General features: G+C 40.2%; 1 non-coding gene across 1 annotated transcript; it reads right to left on the minus strand.

Annotated features, from left to right (window-relative positions):
• Positions 1–10,618: 10,618 nt before the first annotated feature.
• LOC128139105 (U5 spliceosomal RNA) lies at positions 10,619–10,684 on the minus strand. Its single transcript, XR_008234221.1, has one exon. It is a non-coding gene; the product is annotated as a U5 spliceosomal RNA (small nuclear RNA).
• Positions 10,685–19,454: the final 8,770 nt, after the last annotated feature.

The following is a 19,454-nucleotide window of genomic DNA, read 5'->3' on the forward strand; positions in this document are numbered from 1 at the left end:
TAAAACAGTCTCAGAAGCAAATGGATCCAGGGTTGCTGCTATGTTGCCAAACCACTTTGTATTCTTGATTCTTCTCCTGTATTCCTCAAGGGCTGGTCAGCAGAACAGTGAGCGTGGGAGAATTGTTTTAGAGATTTGTTGTTGTTATATGTGCCATCAGTTGTCAAGAGCGAAAGGAACTTGTCAGCCCAAAAGAAAACTGAAAAATGTATCTTGTATTTCTGCAGAGAAGAATCATTTGGGAAAGAATTGAGAGGAGTAAAGTTCAATTGTGATTCTTAGAATAAGGTACGAAGACTTTGAAACCGGCTAGAAGGAAAAATAACAAGCACTCCCAAACACACTCCCTGCCTCCTAATTTGTCATGATACACCAGCTTAGACATATGGTTTTGCCTTTTTTGAATAATAGTCTAATATTACTGGCGCAAACTAAGAGTGAGTAATGTCTCACTTCTTTGAATCTTCACAGTATATATCCACCAGCATAAATTCACTTCTCAGCTCGGCACACTGAATGCTAAAATCTACCAGTGCTTGCCGTATTCCCACAAGAGTAAACAGCTGATATATGAAAAGTTTTCAGCTATATTACCCTGGGGGGAACAAAAAAAAGTTGGTATTTAATATATCTATTCAGAGATGGCATGCTGGTTCTACAATAACCAGCACTGACAGTCCTATTGCTGACTTCCATATATTCTCCCTCATAGAGTAACATTAAGAAAAATCAAGGATGCCTTTACTACCAACAAAAGGTGGAACAGCATCAGCTGTGGCACATAAACCTACTTTCAACCAGTGTAACTTCTACTCCACCATCATGACTTGTAGAGGTATGTGGTTATTTATCTAAAATAACTCAGGAGTGAGAAGGTGGGATGCCATTTCCTTTCTTTACGGCCTCCATGGTATGTAGGCAACTGTCATACTTACCATTAGTCTCAACAGAAATTGGAGGGTCTTTTCTACATCGTTATCATTGTTGACATTTTCTTTGGAAAAGTAAGATCTTTGCCTACAAAAAAAGAAAAAAAAAAAAAAGCGCTGAATATTTGACTGTGACATCGCAGTGCGGTATTGGTTTTGTGTTGTAACTGACTTGTTTCACTCGCCCCTTCTGCCCCACTGATGGGGCTCTCATGTGGGATCATCCTTCAGTGTCCCAGAGGGTATGGTGGACCCCTCAGCTGTGAAGGTGTGGGTTGTACCTTCAAAGCCAGAAACTACTGCACAGGGGACCTTGTGTTTAGCTAAACTACCTGACTTCTGGAGGAGCAAGGGGCGTATGAGGAAAGTCTGTGACAACACAGTAGTTGCCCTAAATCAAAGTATCTTCAGTTCCAGGCTTTCTGTTCTTCTGTGAAATATCGGCACTTTCTCTGGGCAACTGGCATTTCCCATGGGGGAAAAGAAAAGTTTAATTGAAATTTCATCCAAAAATGTGTTGTTGAAATATGATGGACAAATTCTAAATCTTATGACTTGTGGCACTATTTTCAGTTTAGGAGAGTGGGAAATAATTTGGGAAAGGACTGAGGAAAAAAGTTTTAATCACAAGTACTGAACAAGTGAAAGGAGTCAAGCATCAGACATAAGACAAAATAGTAAACTTTTCTGAAACCTGGGCTGATTTATGTCTCCTATATGGATGCAATGCTACAGATGACTGCAAATATCTTTAAAATATTTCTCTCTCACTATTTACTTGGAGTAGTTATACATCAGGATGTCCACAGCCACTTTTTTCTTTTCCTTATGTTTTGTGACCCCCAAATTTGACTTAATTACATTATGCTGTCCCTCTTTAATAATAAATGAAAAGAAAAATATGGTACATACCTCAGATGAAGAGGTTATCTTCATCAGAGGGAACATGGCAACGTGTTTGTGGAAAGATGTGGGTGGGAAAGGGGGTTCCATCCAGCTGTGCGGATAGCCCTCTGAGCAGGCTTTGTTCTTGTGTCTCAGTTAAAGGTGGGAAACACTGGCGAGATCTTGCTGGGATTAGGAGTAGATCAGAGTCCCTGCAGATGATGAGCAGAGATGAAGTGACACAGAGGCAGTTTTGGGGACCTATGATAACTCAAGCTGAAGTGGCCAAGAGATTGTGGAGGGACACCAGTAAAAATCTGTTGACCCACAACCAGAGCTGTAGGCACTTTGCCAAGGACAGAGGTAGAGCACCCACTCCTTTTAGGACATTTCCTAAAAATGAAGATTCATCTCACCTTTATGTCAGATTGTTGTTGTGGGGTATAGGAAAGGGATCACCACAAATGCTTCAGGATATGCAGGTATCTGGAAAGACTCCAAGATATTTTTAAGATCCTCAAAGACCCAGCTTCAAAGAAAAACATAAGGGCTGCTGTCACAAATGGTGGGGTTTGAGTAGGATTTCCCAAAAGATGTTTCAAGCATAACTGCTCCAACAGGTGACAGGCAACAGAGAAAACTCGGAGTGCTCCACTGTAGCCACTGCTAGCTGTGGGAGGACAACACCTACTGATGAGGTGTCCTCCTACTGTACTTTTTTCATCAGTGAGTGCTGGTTTACCTTTCCCAAACTCATGGTCTGGCTTTTTTTGCCCTCTCAGTCCTCCCCGCAAGAGATTTGTTTGTTTTACTTGTGTGGATCCATGGCTTTTAGAGAAAGAAATACAGTTCACCTAGTTCCAGTTATGCATCCCTGGCACTTCATGCCATCACATTGAGTGGATGTTTACAGGAATTATCCTGAACACTATGCAATGCTTCCGTTTCTGATTTTCATTCAGGGTGGAGAACACATATACTAAGTTCACAGAGAGCACCAGCTGGGCAATATATGTATGACAAGACAGGATTAGAATTACAACAGTATTGATAAATTGGAGAAATAGTCTGGAAAATATAGAATGTAATTCAATAAGACAAAAAATGCAAACCTCTGCCTTTCTGCAGGAATAGTGAACCACACAAAAGCTGGAGGGTAATGCAAAAGATCTGCAGAAAGGAACTCAGGTTTAAAATGAGTCACCAAAAAAAACCCCATTGCCTGCAAAAAAGACAAACAAACACATGTGTGCCTACTCATTAAGTGGCTCTTCTGTTCTAACAGTAATGTTTCTGAGCAAGGTTATGTCTTCAGTATGTGTCCTGTGGCCATCCTGAGTGATGGAGCACAAGAAAGTTGTAGAGTAGCTGGAGAGAGACCAAAGAACAGCAGTGAGAATGATGAAGATTAAGAAGGGACGTCTGGGGAAAAATGAAGGTGTTGGATATTTTTGGTCCAAAGACTGGAATTTTAAATAACAAACAGCTTAGATGAGGAAGGGAAAGAACTCTTCCCTTTGTCTGCCTGTCAGATAAGAACAAATGCTCTTAAATTACAGCAAGGCAAATACAGGTTGGATGTAAGGACAATCTTTCCAGCAAGAAGGATAATCAAGCACTGGAGCACGGAGACCGGGACAGTATTGGAAACCCCACTTGAGAAATTTTTAAGAGCAGTTTGGGCAAACGTCTACCAGAAATGGCATAAGAATATCTCATCCAATCTCAGAGTAGAGGAATGACTGGATGACTCCTTCAGTTATTTTCTGTTTTTATTTCCTATAATTCTGAATTTGTCTTCATTTTTGACCATGCACGTATTCCATTAGCTGAGATAGCCCTACACTTAACTTCTAATTTTTCTGTGCTTAAGACATAATGATCTATGACCATTTCTGCCAAACTGTCAACCAAAACAAAAGAACTATCTCATCCAACCTGTGCCTGACACCATGGGATGGTGCTATCCATTTTTTTCCTTGATAAATTATAAAGCCGTGTGAAAAACTGCATATACTTTTGATAAATTTGCACTTTTGGCCATTTCACCTTCACTCTGCTGTTAGTCTGCTTATCAGTTTCCCTGGGGATGTTTCTCTCATTCCAGCCAGCTGAGCAAGTTCAAACAGTTACCAAAAGGTATCTGTATCCAGCAAGGACCCTACGGAGAAAAGAACGCTCATTATGGAAATATATCCTCTCTCCCTTCTTCCCCCTGAGGGCAACAGGTAGCATCTCAAGTAGAGGGATAAGAGACACTCATTCATTCCTGATCTGCCATTAAAATGTTCACTCTGATAGCTGGTGATCATACTGTTATCCTTATACTCATGCAGAGCGGTCATTCCTGGCTTTATAAAAGCATGCAGAGAACTCTTTCTAGTTGTGTAATGTCCTAAACTATTAAATTTTTAAAACATTTTTAATAAATTAGGATGAAATCTAAAAATCTATGAAATCAAAGGAGAGGCTCCTATTGATTTCAGCAGGGTTGAATGAGATCCTTTACAGACAACATCCGGAGGTTAATGCACTGGTTATGAAGTCTTTCTTCCCTTGTAATCAGTGCATTTGGTCTCATAATAACAAAGGAATCTAGAGAAATATGTACAAAGAAACAATGCAGGAACATTTTAAGAATAGTGCTTATGCCTTCTTTTGCTTCTCTTTGAAATATCTGCCATATACCAACAAATGAATAACTCAGGTAACCCAATCTCCCAGTGATAAAACCTTTACACAGAGACTCCACTATTGTGTAGTCTCTTCTTCTCTGCTTATTGTTATTTAATGTGAATTTTCTGCTGGGAAAGCACAAGTAGCCTAGATAAAATGGAAGTACTGCAAATTTGCCTGACAGTAAAACTGTTTTTTTGTCTGCTTCCGAATATAATAGTTATATCAGTGATCAGTGACATTTCTGCTTTACATTTTATACATCATTCGTTTCTGTGTTTCCCAAATCCATTTCTGTAGTGTGATGTATCTGTAAAATACCAATATTTTACAGAACACTGCCCAGCACTATTGTATGACTCCAATTTCTTTACTGATACCTCCCCCCCCAAAAATATAATACTGAAAAAGCATGAACAGCTGCAATTCTAATTTAAGCATTTAAAAAATTCTCTGCTGCCTAATAAAATTATTTCAGTCAGTGTGTTAGTGGTTTGTATTGTACGCTGGCAAAGCAGAGCACTGAAGTGCAAACTTTGATTTCATCTAGCAATGATCATTTAGTTAGGAGTCAAAAGAAAGTCTGCCTGAAGAGATCTCTGTAAGAAATCCACTGTGACAAAACTGGAATGTGTCTGGGATTTTTCACCTTGTTTGTTTCTGCTCACTGCCTTGCTTCTACTGATTAATGTGTGGTTCCTCAAAGCCTAAAAGATATATGGTATGACAGGTAGACTTTTTTCCTACAGCCCTGAACTTTGTTTCTTTGAGATTTTCTTGCTGAACCAGAAAGTTAAGCAGGCCTTTCTCTGGCAGTGAACTTCTACATGCACTATTTTTGCAGACAGATGAGAAATATTGTATTATTCTAATAATTTTTTCAGGGGTACCTGAATCACAAACAACTTGGAGATGGGCTGTCATGTGGTGCAGAGAAATGAAAAATAGCATTTCCTTCAGCAACAGCACCAGATGAAAGTTTGTTTTTAAAAATTGCAGAGCAGTAGATGGGTTTGGTTCACATTCAGATGGAGCAAACATGCAAAGCTCAATGAACATCTTGCCTTTTACTTCTGACTAAGGGATACAAATAGCACGTTAACACAAAAAGCCAAACCACACAGGTGATTTTTGAGTTAATATCGATAGTAATAGATCTTGCAAATCCAGCTCAAGACCTGTGGTTTTTGCGTATTCTGAAGAGGATCCACCTTCAACTGTTGCTGGTGGGTAACATACTTGCACTCTTCTCTTTGACTAAATTTGCTGAAATTGCAGGGGAGGATGTGCTCGGCCTTCCTTGCTCAGGAAAGTGAGCACTCTGCGGTCTGCCTAGCAATGCAGAGCAAAACAAAACCCGGAGCAGAGGCTGGCTCGCAGGCATGCACATTATCTTCTCTCTAAGCTGATAACCACAGACGGCAGTATATGAATGAAGGTGCCATGTATGCAGCGATTATGCAATATGTATCCTCACCGTCCAGTTTGCATTAGCATCAGTACGAGCATCTTATCAGGCTAGGCTGCTTCGCAAATGAATGCTGCCAGGCTGCTGGAATTATCTGCACAGTCAGATACTCATTTTTAGCTTTTTCATCATGGCTGAAGACAGCTCCACTTGATCTCAGCAAAGTTATTTTAAAATCTGAGAGTTTGCCAATGTTTCTTTTTAAAGGATCACATCTAGTGTGACTCATTACTCCTGGATTTCATTTGTCAGAGCAGCCAAGTAGTCTAGCTTTTACATTCCCAATGGCCATTATCTCTGTTTGTTAACAGCTAAATGGCTGATGCACGGATACGCATTATTCCTGTGTTTTCTTGCAGAGAGCGAGCTTTTGCTGGAAACAAAACATAAAAACAAGAAACTAGAAGGATATGATAACCCATAGATTTTAGAGAAAAAATGGTTATTGACTGGAAATATGTATATATGGGATAGTTTACTGACTATTAGCTCTAGGGAGTTGATTCATTGGATTTCTTTCCTTTTAGATTATACGTTGCATGTGTTGAAATACGGTCTTGTGCTACTGACACTATATGTTAAATAATAATTTCTAGCAGAAATCGATATATTAATTCCAAATACGGCAATTGGTTCCACAGTATGATCTTTATTCATCAAACTAATGCCAGAATCTGCCTAAAAGTAAGCATGTGAATGATCCTGTATATATTCAACCATCCATTTAAACAAGTGAAGATGGTTCCACTGGCCACTGAATAAACCTGATTTTAGGTGAATACTTCAGTGAGTTGGGGTCTGAATCATTGTAAAATTGAACTGAAGAAACCATTTGATTAGCTGATGTGGAGCCTGAACCATGTAATTATAAGATCATGCACAGCTGGGGTGGAATTCATTAGCCAACACATTAGAGTTACCTTTCGATAAGCACAAAGAGGGAAAATAATTGTTGCTTCATACAATAAGTGTACTACAGTTTGTGCATTTCATGTCTGCAGTATGGTGCTGCAGCCACTTGTTTTCTGATTAGCAGTGAATCATGATGATGATGATGATGATGATGATATACAGTTGCTCAAAACAATTTCATGTGATAATTAGCTCAGCAGAGAAAATTCCTACCACTAGTTCAAGACATCAAAGCAAATGTAATCCAAAATCTTTCAAGCTGTTAAATTTCACATTTATTAAAAGAACCCCTCTAAACTCCTCCATGTTAAGACTAGCATCAGCAGTAAAAAAGATATAAACATTAAATTGTTACAGTGACCTTTAGACCATTAAATTAATTTTTTTGTATAGGCAATGTACCTTGAGTAATTCTTGCTACTCATTGTAGATCTATTCATGTGAACGACACTGGGCTAATTTTGAGTTCGTAGATGTAATATAGGCAAGATTTCATTCTGAAAAACAAACAGGAACATATTCTAAGGTATGGAGGGCCAGACAGTGTTGGGAGACAGCAATTGCAGATACATGTGTGACTACATCTGCAGCACAGCTGTTGAGTGGGGTTTGCAATGAACCAGGCAAGCAGAAATTCCATTGTAGTACGGCAATGAGTTAAGGTAATACTGTTACCATAAATGTGCATGGCCCAGACACATAAAACCATCATTTCTTCTTTGAAAATGTTACATTTTGAGATATAATTGTTAGTTGGAAGGGAAAATAAAAGACCAGTGATATTAGCTGGTTAGTTAAATAAATAACATCTCTGTTTGTGATCACAATCAAGTATTGTCGTCAGAGATTTTTTATCATTATTTGAAAAGATTTCTTGAACTTCACCTGTGGTAAAGAATTGTATTTTTTTAAAAAAAGAATGCTATTGTGTACTGTGTGCAATTAAACTGTTTCTCTGCTCGTTGTACAAACTAACGTGTAATTAGAATGCTAAGAGTTGGAATAATTCAAACAACAGTTGTAGGTCCCTTCCAACTTGAGATATTTTATGATTCTATGAACAGTTGTAGGTCAAGAACTATTCTATATGCTTTGGGAGTCAGCGGAATTTGTGCATTTCAAATGCCAAAAAAAGGTCATGTGTATCTATACAGGCACATCTATAACATTGAGAGCGCACTTTTCAGATGATCTGTGAGCATGGCACTTTCTTCTCTCCCTTACATCCAAGCATGCCGGTAAACCTCTGGACTTTGGGGATCACCTGTCCTCTTGGGGTGTATTGCAAACCATTGTTTGAACAGACTGTGTATCTGGCCTTGAGAGTGGCCTGGCTGTGGCCCTGAACAGGCATGTCTGTCTTAATATGTCTCCAGTCTAACTGAGACTATGTTACATGTCTGGGTACCGTTTTACATCAGGTACCAATAATGAGGAGGAGAAGAGAGCTTAAACCCTCTTCATTCCCCCAGTAAATCCCTGCTGGTGTACATGTTCCCACCAAGGTCAGTTCTCCCTACAAACAGGCTGATATGGTATTACAGTGTATCATTTATAGAGAGACCAGCTGATAAATTAATTTCTAATACATCACCTCTGTGTCGCGGGTGACAGTCCAAGCTGATGGAGGGGCAGCGTGGCTTGTGGGCAGCATGGCACTAGAATTCAGGGGCTGTGAATCCTCTGCCTGGCTACAGTGCATCTTTTTTCTGTTGAGTGACTTTGAGCATATTATTTGTCCTGTTATAAAATGAAGAAAATTATTCAGACTTCAATTTAAAACACTTCAAAATCTATCCTTGAAAAGCTCTATATGAGAGCCAGCTATTATCAAAAGCAGTGCTAGGGTCTGCACCAGGTCCCCCCTGTTTCTGCATCAATTGTCCTTTATCTTCATCTCTCCTTTTGTCTTCACTCCTTTGCTTCCCACAAACCCCTTCCCCTAATCAACTTTCATGAGACCGCACTCAAAATAGACCCCTTCAGCAGTCTGAAATAACTACTTCAGTTTAAGGCAAGTCAAGACATAGCAAGCAAGTCAATAAACAAGCTAATGAAGATTTTTCCCAGTAATCCAAAACAATCATATAAACTTACATATAATCCTTGTGCCCCCACTCCTCCTGCACTCCTTCCTCTTTTCCTCTTTGTTGTTTTGCTATTGTTCTTGCTTGATATGCTACACCTGCTTTAGTCCAAATGCCCTTAAAGGCAAGGGCTGTATCTTTTTTCTCTCTTTATTGTGCCTCCCATATAAATGTAGGAATGAACATTACATTTGAAATATTTTCAGAAGAACACTTTGATGATTTACTGTTCTGCATCTTTGTAAACACTTTGTTTTCTCCCCTGCAGGGAATCAACTGTCTCTTTTGGATCTTTTGTTCCTGTTTTCTCTGTCGCAGAGCTGAGATGGGTGCTTTTGAAAGCATTTGCTTCACACTCATTTATTCTTGCAGAGTCATATCACCCCAGGGCTGATTCTCACTGCCTTTTGCAAACAGTTGCTTGGGGCTACTGAGGATTTCTTCCTGCTTTCTCTCTGAGGAGAGTGGGGTTTTCACTTGAGAACTGTAGCTGGTTTCTGAAGTAACCCAAAGGCTGTATCTGCAACCACATGAGAAGGAACAAGGGGCTGTGTGGCACCATGCCCAGTCCGTGACAGCAGCTGCAAAACAACCCTAAGGAGGCTGATGGTGTGGTCAGCCCAGAGTGGCACCTCCCTGGGACACCTCTGCGGGTCAGGACTTCCTAACCCACACCATTCTGTTAAGCAGCCACAGCAGATATTTATAACATGAGTTTCTCTAGATGTTTCTTGAACCTATTTATAATTTTGGCTGCCAAAGCATCCTGTGGCAATGGCATTTCAAGTTATGGATTATGTGAAGAAGTACTTTTTGTGTAAAGCCTGCAGTCTGATAGTTTCATTTGGTGCCTCCATGTTCTTGTCTTATGAGATATAATAGCCATCATTCCCATCCTTCCTCCTTGCCATTCATCATTTTATAAACCACAAACTCTTTTTTTTTTTCTGTGCTGAAAAGTGCTGTTCTGTTTAATATCTCTTTGGACAGAACCCATTTCAAACCTCTGATATTCCTTGCTGCCCTTCATTGTACCTTTTCTTTTTTGAACTGGGGTGGCCACAATCGTGCCTAGCATTTAAAACTACGATTCTGTGTAGTGGTGTAACGATGTTTTCTCTCCCCTCCTCTACTCCTGGCCTCACTAATATACTATTAGTATATAATATATTTCTAATATACTGGGGACAGGCTGCCATTAACCTCAGAACTAACATTTTCAAAGGAGCATCCACAAAGACTCCTGCAGTCCAAGAGATCAACATTATTAAATACCATAGTTTGCATGTAATTCTATTGTTAGAATCATAGAATTATAGAATCATAGAATGGTTTGGGCTGGAAAGGAACCATAAATATCATCTAGTTCCAACCCCCCCTGCCATGGGCAGGGACACCTTCCACTAGACCAGGTTGCTCAAAGCCCCATCCAACCTGGCCTTGAACACTTCCAGGGATGGGGCATCCAGAACTTCTCTGGGCTACCTGTTCCAGTGCCTCACCATCCTCACAGTAAAGAATTTCTTCTTAATATCTAATCTAAATCTACCCTCTTTCAGTTTAAAACCATTACCCCTCATCCTGTCACTAAACTCTCTGATAAAGGGTCCCTCCCCATCTTTCCTGTAGGCCACCTTTAAGTACTGGAAGGCTGCTATAAATAAATTGTTCCTCTCCATGGAAATCTTTAGTAAAAGGCAAAAGATTTATACTATCTGAAGAGAAACAAGAGTTCACTTATGCCATCAATTCCGGATTGCTCTCACTGAGACTGTGGCATCTTCTGATGCTTGAAGTGTGAAAAACACAGATTCTGATACAAATAGTAATAGAAAAGACCACGTTGATATTTATATAGTGTATGTATATAAAGATCATGAAGAATAGAAGCTTTATGAAGAAGAGAAGCTTTATGAAGAAGAGAAGCTTTACTATGTCATCTAGCCAGAAGGCACTAGGTAGTGGACCTTCACAGTGTGTTTCAGTTCACTCGTTTCAGGCTCTCATTTGATCCACATAAGTTGGTCTTTCCCATTTCTCCTTTCTTTGTCCATGTTTTCTTTTGAGTCTGTTTCCAATGCAAACAAAAGTTCAAAGTAAAATTCAGCCCAAACTTCCAAATTGGGTTTCTGGTCAGCCATAGGAAACACTGCCAAGCCCGCCTTGGACGCTGGACTTCTCTGGGAAGCCGTACCTGGTTTTTGCAGCTCATCTGTGAGCCTTCAGGAGTTTTGCCATGGGATATCTCTCTGCAGAAAATAACAGAAGGAGGAGAGAGGACAGGATAAATCCTTCAATATGTAAAAGATTAAAACATAAAAAGACATTAACTGTTTCCTCGCCTTGACCATGTGTGGCCATTAGCCTAATTATATTAAAAAGTGGATTAGAGGTTAGGAAAATATCTAGCTACTAGTGCAGGGAAAGCCTGGAATAAACTACTGAGGAAACTGGTGGAATCTTTCCTTGGGGAATTTCTATGAAACAGAAATATCTGTCAGAGGTGATTCAGTTACATTTACCGTACCTCACTGCAAAGCAATAAACTGGACAGTAGGAGGTCCCTCTCTGCTCTGCCTCGCCTTGAAATATGAATTGGCATTGAAGACACTGCATTACCAGGCCAGAGCTCCCAACCACATTGTATATGACTGTAATTGGTTCAACAATACCAGAAAAACACTTCTGCTCATATTTTTAAAGAGGCAGGCTTCACAAATCTGTCGGTGAAACAAAGCCTGAAAGAGAGCATTCCATCTGGGCTAACCTTTTTTCCCCGTATGTCAGTGCCTGTGAAATGTTTTATGTATGTATTCTTTGGAAATCATCTAGCAGAAACAGCTGTGTGTGCTGCCCACCTGCTAAAGCCTACAATCTAGTGTTATTTCAATTAGATTTGATTGCAGGAAAAGTTTATGAAACAGCTATCAATGATTTCATGCCATCTGGCTTCCGCTTTTCTCCTGTTTAGAGAAACCCTGTGTTTACATTGATTGGCCTTCTATATATACAAGCATGATTGAGTTTTATTATTCTTTTTATTTGTCTGATAGCAGTGTGCTTGGTGCTGTACAAACTTACAATGGAAGAGAAGCTGTCAAAGATTTCAAGCTGTGAAGTTCGGCTCAGACACACACGAGGCTTCAGCTGAGAACATAGCAAAGGGAAATTGTATTTAAAAAAATCCTGGTTTATTAATTAAGATATAAATTTTCCACTGGGGGTAAAACATACTTTGTCTTGGCTTTAGCCATGTAAAAATTAAGTTCTCGAACAAGACAGTACTTTGGTTCCCTTTCAGAGTCAACAGAAAGAGACAGAAACTTTATGTGGAGGAGTGGGTCTAGCTGAAGTCATGTATCAGGTGAGGTGGATTGCCTCTGGAGACACTTGCTTTCCTTTATTCATCATTATGGGAGCTTGGACACCCAGCCTAGGCTGCGCTTACCGTCTCACCTGCTAAAATCAGAGGAGATGAGTCATCCCTTGACTACTGGCCTCCTTGGCAACTTTTAACCCCTCCAAATTATAGAAATATTCCCTTTGGTTAAGAAATGCTCTCCCATGAGCTATTTTTTCTTTAGTAACATTTAGAAGCTTGCTCACCTCTCAGGTGGAATATGAACACAAGTCTTTTAAAAAGCTAACTACTTTTTCCTATTTCCCCCAAACTCTTGGTGTTTCTGTTGTCTGTGAGGATTTGGTACGTAAAAGTCAATCTGAAACAGGCTGTCTCGTTGGTTGAATAAATTCACCTTCTATCTTTGACCTGAATTCAGTTGTGGCAGGCTTTAACCCCAGTTTAGTTGAACTTGATGTTTCAAACAACAGCTCAAAGGTTCATCCCTGTTTGGACAAACCAGATCTAGCAAATGACAGTTCAAACTCACACAGCCATCTTGTGGTTTGTCCCTCCTGAGATGAACCGAATTTAGGTGCATGAGTTGACTCTGGAATTAACACCATCTGCTCACACTGTGCTTGCTTAAGGTTTGCTTGTGCCACTTGCCTCTTCCTTCCCAGAAGGATGACATGCTGTGTGGGGCTTGCAGGCAGTCTGGGCATATGTTATGTTGTCAAAGTCAGCGGTCTGGAGGCATCCCTACTCTTTGGAATGACTATAACCTTTTGAAACACTATAAAAAAGAGAGGCTATTCTTCCATTAGAGGATCCGGACCTCTTCTAAATTGACATTTCGGGGTTTATTCCATAGCGATGTGCCTGCCTGGAATACTAAGTGCCAACAGAAATTAGACTAAAAGAAATAGGATAAAACTGTAAATGCTCTGGTGAAAAGTGTCTCCCTTTAATTTCTATAGTGCCTATTACAATGGGGATTTGCTCCCTGACTTTCATCGCTTTGTGCAAGTGCAGCATAGGTGTCACAGCACTGTTTCTATTTAAACCAGCGTGTAGGCATATGATGAAACTTCAGTGGATATTAGCTGTTTAAACACCTTGCAGACCTGGCCCCACGTACTTGCAAGCTGAGATCCACTCTATCTTATGTGCCCTGCTGTCTTTTAAGAAGAGGTTAAGAACCTCAGTTGTCTGTACTCTTTCCTTGCTTTCACTATGGCACCAAGTTTTCAAACGTTTTAGTCCAAAAAGAGAAAACACACAGGCCAGCTGGAGTGGAAAAAAATGTACTGTTACCACATTTCTAAACTAAATATTTGAAGAAAGTGAACAATTCTCTTCAAACCCAATGAAAATGGGGGAAAGGCAAACATATTTGCTTTTGCAGATTTCCTTATGAATTATTTACTACTTTACTAAAACAACTTATGCTAATAATATTGTAATAAGCAGTGCAGCTCTGACTCATGTTCAGCTGAAGAGGTATGTGAGGATAACACAGGAAACTTTGCTGTAGCCTCCCATAATTCTCCGGAATACAAATGGTATAATTAGCCCAGTACTGGTGAATATATATGGATGTAGACAGATACAGAGCATAGCTTCTACATACTTACAAGCACATGTTTAAGAGTAGCTAAACACTGATTTCACCATTATTCATCTACAGTTTTATTATTAATCTGCACGACCAGAGCACCTAGTGGCTAGACTAAACTGTAATCAGTGCCACCAGTAAAAAGACCATGTCTGCAAACACCTTTAAATGTAAAAACAGTGGGCCCTACTCTGGAAGACTCAAGATCTGCCTGGATCCAGCTTTGGCTTTTTTAAACATGTAAGGAACTGAGGCATAGATACATGTGTGCTAACACCATGGACAGATGGGGGCATTTACACTTTCATTCTTTACAGGAGTAGCCCTCTGCCTCACTGCAATCAGCTACAAGATTTTTTGTTTACTTATGCAAGAACATCGAGGCACCTAAATCTGAGAAATTTCAAACCAGGGAATTAGGAAGCTGAAGAACTTTGGGTATCTGAACCTCAGCGATTTATTCAATGCTATTTCATGAGGCTGTGGAAAAGCCAGGTCTTGACCCAGACTTTGCAAGTCCCAGCTCAGAACTTTGCCCCAGGATGAATCCTCCTGTAATTGAGAGTAACTAACTGCTTAGTGTCTATCACCAAATCAGTTCCTTTAGGTTCAGAAATATAAAAAACAAATGCTATTTAGGTTCTGAAACTGCTAAGATTTACACATGTGCTTAATGTTAATCCTCTGGGCTCAGTGGGACAGATCACGTGTTTAAAGTAAGAAACATGGATAAGTCTTCGCAGGAGTGGGGCTTAATTGTAAAAATTTAAAATCTCTATAATAACTGCCTGCTCTCCAGCTTGATGAATGCAATGTCCTGGAAAAAAGGAAGACACCCCCCCCCAACACAGAAAACAACAACCCTGACGACAAGTTAATACAAAGAGTCTGAAAGAACTGGGTTATTACCATGAAAAGAAAATCAGCAATACAATTGGCAATTTAAGGAACAGAGACTGTCATTAAATAAATACATGTGCAAACCAGAGGCTAGTATTATTGCCAAAAATAGACCTGCAGAATATGGAAGTGATTAAGCCATTTCACTTGAAAACCTTTTCGTACTTTGGGTGCATCTGATCTTAGATGTGTGATGTGAATAAGCAGTATTTGTTTTATATATATATATATATGCGCCACATATATATATTTTTTTCTTCTGTGCCTGCATGCGGAATAAACTCAAAGTGTATGTAAGTGGGTAAGAATCAGTGAAATTAATCTCGGACCATTATCTGTAAAAAAAACAAGGCAAAACTTTTGTTACAAAACCTCAGACAATTATGGTTTTGGTAAAGACCTAAAAATCATCTCAGATTTGTCAGGAGATGAAAAATGGTTCATGAAATATCCTGAATAAATGAAGGTTTATTTATAATTCTCCATTGAACCCATGCAGATCTTTATTTTTCTGCATGGTTTCAGAGCGATATGAAATAACATTTTGTGGCTTGACACTTTCATCTGTGTTTCACCATAGGAGGTTTTTGTAAGTCTGGATAGATATTCAGCTGGTGTAAATTTTATTCCAGCTGAGCATCTGGTCCTTATTTTCACTGGTTTTATATTAGCCGAATGAATAACAAAACTGTGAAGAAATATGTTCATAAAATGAACATGGTATTCAAAATATATTGCTGGAGAAGAATTGTTTCAAAACAGATGCTGGATTATGCATACAGGAGAGGATTTCAATTGTCCTATTGAATCTCTTCCCTATCTTGTTACATTAGACATACAAAATTTAAGCGAATGGGGACAAATGGAAGAACTTGAGGAGTACAGAGCATCTGGATGGAAGCTGAGAGTAAAATTTACATGCATCACAGCACCTCTAACTTCCAGAATATCACTTTTTTCTACCCAAATATATCGTGTGGCTCAGAAACTCTTAACTGCTACTGTACTTTCTGTTGCCCACTTGTGTTAACTATGCACAGAAGAATAGACTGGACTAGACTAGACTAGACTAGAACAGAATAGAACTAGACTACATCAGTTGGAAGGGACCCACAACGACTGTCTAGTCCAACTGCCTGATCACTTCAAGGCTGACCAAAAGCTAAAGCATGTTATTAAGGGCATTGTCCAAATGCCTCTTAAACAATGACAGGCTTGGGGCATCAACCACCTCTCTAGGAAGCCTGTTCTAGTGTTTGACCACCCTCTCGGTAAAGAAATGCTTCCCAATGTCCAGTCTAAACCTCCCCTAGCACAACTTTGAACCCTTCCCATGCGTCCTATCACTGGACACCAGGGCGAAGAGATCGGTACCTCCTTCTCCACTTCCCCTCCTCAGGAAGCTGTAGAGAGCAATGAGGTTGCCCCTCAGCATCCTTTTCTCCAAACTAGACAAGCCCAAAGTCCTTAGCCACTCCTCATGGGACATTCCTTCCAGCCCTTTCACCAGCTTTGTTGCCCTCCTCTGGGCACATTTGAGTACCTGAACATCCTTCTTAAATTTTGGGGCCCAGAACTGCACACAGTACTCAAGGTGAGGCCGCACCAATACTGAATACAGCAGGACGGCCACATCTTTTGACCAGCTGGTTATACTGTGTTTGATGCACCCCAGGATGGGGTTTGCCCTCTGGGCTGCCAGAGCACACTGCTGACCTGTACTGAGCCTGCTGTCAACCAGCACCCCCAGATTCCTTTCTGCAGGGCTGCTCTTCAGCCACTTCTCTCCCAATTTAAACTTGTGCCTGGCGTTACTCTGTCCTAGGTGCAAAATCTGGCATTTTCTTCAGCACAGTCTGGAGAATCAGTGCCAGTGCCTCCACGTGCCATGCAATCCAAACAGCAGAGGAGTTAAGTGCTGTATTACAGTAAGACTGACTTCTTGGTCTGTGTGGTTTAGGTTGTTGGGTTTTTTTTTTACTGCACATGTCTAAAGTGCAGGATAATGACAGAGGAAGTGTGCTTAAACTTGAAAAACAAATTATAAATGAACCGCAAAACATTTGGCTAAAAAGATAACTTCACAATATAATGTTCCTTGGCATAGGGTGAGAACATCTGAAATGCAGAACCAACGAAGCAGTGGAGGTGAACATACCTGTCTTTCTAAGCAGCTGGTGCTTTTTCTGCCATGACAATGACGTAGCAGCAGCTGTCTCTGGGAGGCCTAAATCATGATGTGTGTTCACCCAGGCCCTCTGCAAGTACGCACATATATCTGCACCGCATCACCAGAACCACAGTCTCACACGGTGTTAAGGTGAGACACATACTTGAGTTTGCACTGTCAATGTTGAGATGAAATGCAGGCATTATGCAGCCCAAGCTGCTGGGAGCCAGAGGCAACTGAGGACTCAGGCACCTCAGAGTATTAGACCTGTTACACATCTGGCTCCTCAAGTACAACTCAGCATAAGGAGAGATGTAATGCAAAAGAGGCAACACACTGAGCCCCAACAGCCTGTAGGGAATACAGGGACTTCTTGCACCTCACCTGTTCTTACTTGCAGAGTCTGAACAGCCCCTGCACTTGTCCTTTGCAAGACCAGGGAGATTCTCAGTATGTGAGGAGGGGCACTGGGAGCTGAAGGTGCCTGTGAAAAAGCTTCCAATTTTTGATGGGTTTTTAGGAGCATTTCTAGGATTATAATTCAGAAATGAGATTATTAAATTGCACATTAATTCCTATCTGAGTCATCCACATCCTATTTGGGTTCTATGGCAAGTGCTGTCAGCTGAGTATACATGAAGTTAGTCTGCTCCATGTGGAGGTCTGCTGGCCATGTGCTGGCCATGTGCTGGCCATGCCCAGCTCTGTCCTTGTCACTCACTATCCTCCTGGGGAAATTGCATTTGCAACAGAACTCTTACATGGGGTGGAAGATGGTTAAATACCTGGAGAAACTGTATTACTCATTGCTTCTCATCTAGACCTTTTCCAGAAATGAGTTAAGCAACCAAATCCCAAAACAAATCCAGGCCAGAGTGTTTGTCCTGGTTTCAGCAGTGTTTCAAATTGTTCCTCATCTTCAGGACAAGCAAAAATCTTTCCTCTTTATACCTTTGCCACAAGTTTGTTTTTAAAAGATGCCTCTAAGTATTTGATGGTTCAAAGGAACCAAAGAACTTTGGACAGCATTTGAAATCCCTCATCCTTATATTTAAAGCATTTCTTCTGTTAAAAGTAAGAAAGACTGTCCTTTGATGAAAATACCGAATGACATGTCATTCTGCCTTAAATCTGAGCTGGAAAAATCAATTAGCAATGAGAATGGATAAAGCTAAGATATATATTGCAATAAGAGGGCCAGTAGAGAGAGGGCAATTTAGAACGATAACTACATCAAGCACAGCAGACTTGATTAAAAATTTAGCAGTTCTGCTGATGAATGTCCTAGTTCAGATTTGGAAAACATCTATGAACTTAATTTTCCACTGATTAAATAATCATTTTATAAACCGTGTATAATTCATGTAATGTTAACTCAACAATCTTGTGAAATATGACTGCAGCTAAACAGTTAACACATGACCAGTGAAATAGGACTTGCAGCAGACCATTAGCATGAACTAGACAGGGTAAAAGCCCTGATCTCAGCTGCCCAAGTCCTTCACATTTTCCACCATCACTGAACATAGCAGTACATATACCATCCGAGCTACTCCTTCAGGACCAGATCCCCATTGCAAGTGTTTCCAGATAAGGATCCTTAAAGTTGGGTGCCTGATCCGAGGTTCAGTATCTTCACACAAAACATGCACTTGTGAGATGCTGAGCAGCAATTGATGTCAGCTAAATCCTCAAGAAGTAAGGAGTAATCATCATTGATTTCCAAGAAAATGAGTGCCCTCCAAAGTGAAAAACTGTGATAACCCAGGTTACTCTTCATTGACTTCATCCCAGATGGTCGTGGTGGGGAACTACAGTATGCTCTGGAAAACAGCTCAGTTTTGCTGCAAAAAAATTGCTGCTGAAGTACAGGCATAGAGTTACTCACACTTCTTAGAGAGGTAAGGAGACTGCCTTTGTTAAAATGTAGCGCAGCAAAATTGTGTATAAAAAATAGTTATAGTCAGGCAAGACAGATTGTGACTAGTAGTGATAGAGCAGGTTTTGACTTCAATCTGCCTTGATGAGAAAACTCAACAGGACTTAGCAGGAAACTGTGAATACACATAGATTGGAAATTAGGAGACAATTGCTAATTATTTGAAAAATCGGATTCTGGAAAGGTCTCCTAATCACTGCAGTAGAGTCTAAAATAGACCTCAGTAGGTCTACAAGATGAGTGGTATGATGTGGAATGATATAGTGAGGAGTTGGACTCAGAGACCTAGAATGTAGTTTTCAGCCAGTGTGAGGAGGTATACAGCTAAGTTAAGATGGTTTTAAATCAACAGGAGAAGAGCAATGGGAGAGGTGAAGAGATTGGACTGGGAAGTCCACATCATATCAGAAAGGATTATGAAAGGCCAGAATAAACATATTTCAATTTCATATTTTAAGATCTCTCTAGAAAAATTGAAACCCTAAGAACATCAGCACAAGAAAGAATACTTTAAAATCTTGCACAATTTC

This window comes from Harpia harpyja, chromosome 2 (genome assembly GCF_026419915.1).
Source record: "Harpia harpyja isolate bHarHar1 chromosome 2, bHarHar1 primary haplotype, whole genome shotgun sequence".
Classification (NCBI taxonomy): Eukaryota; Metazoa; Chordata; class Aves; order Accipitriformes; family Accipitridae; genus Harpia; species Harpia harpyja.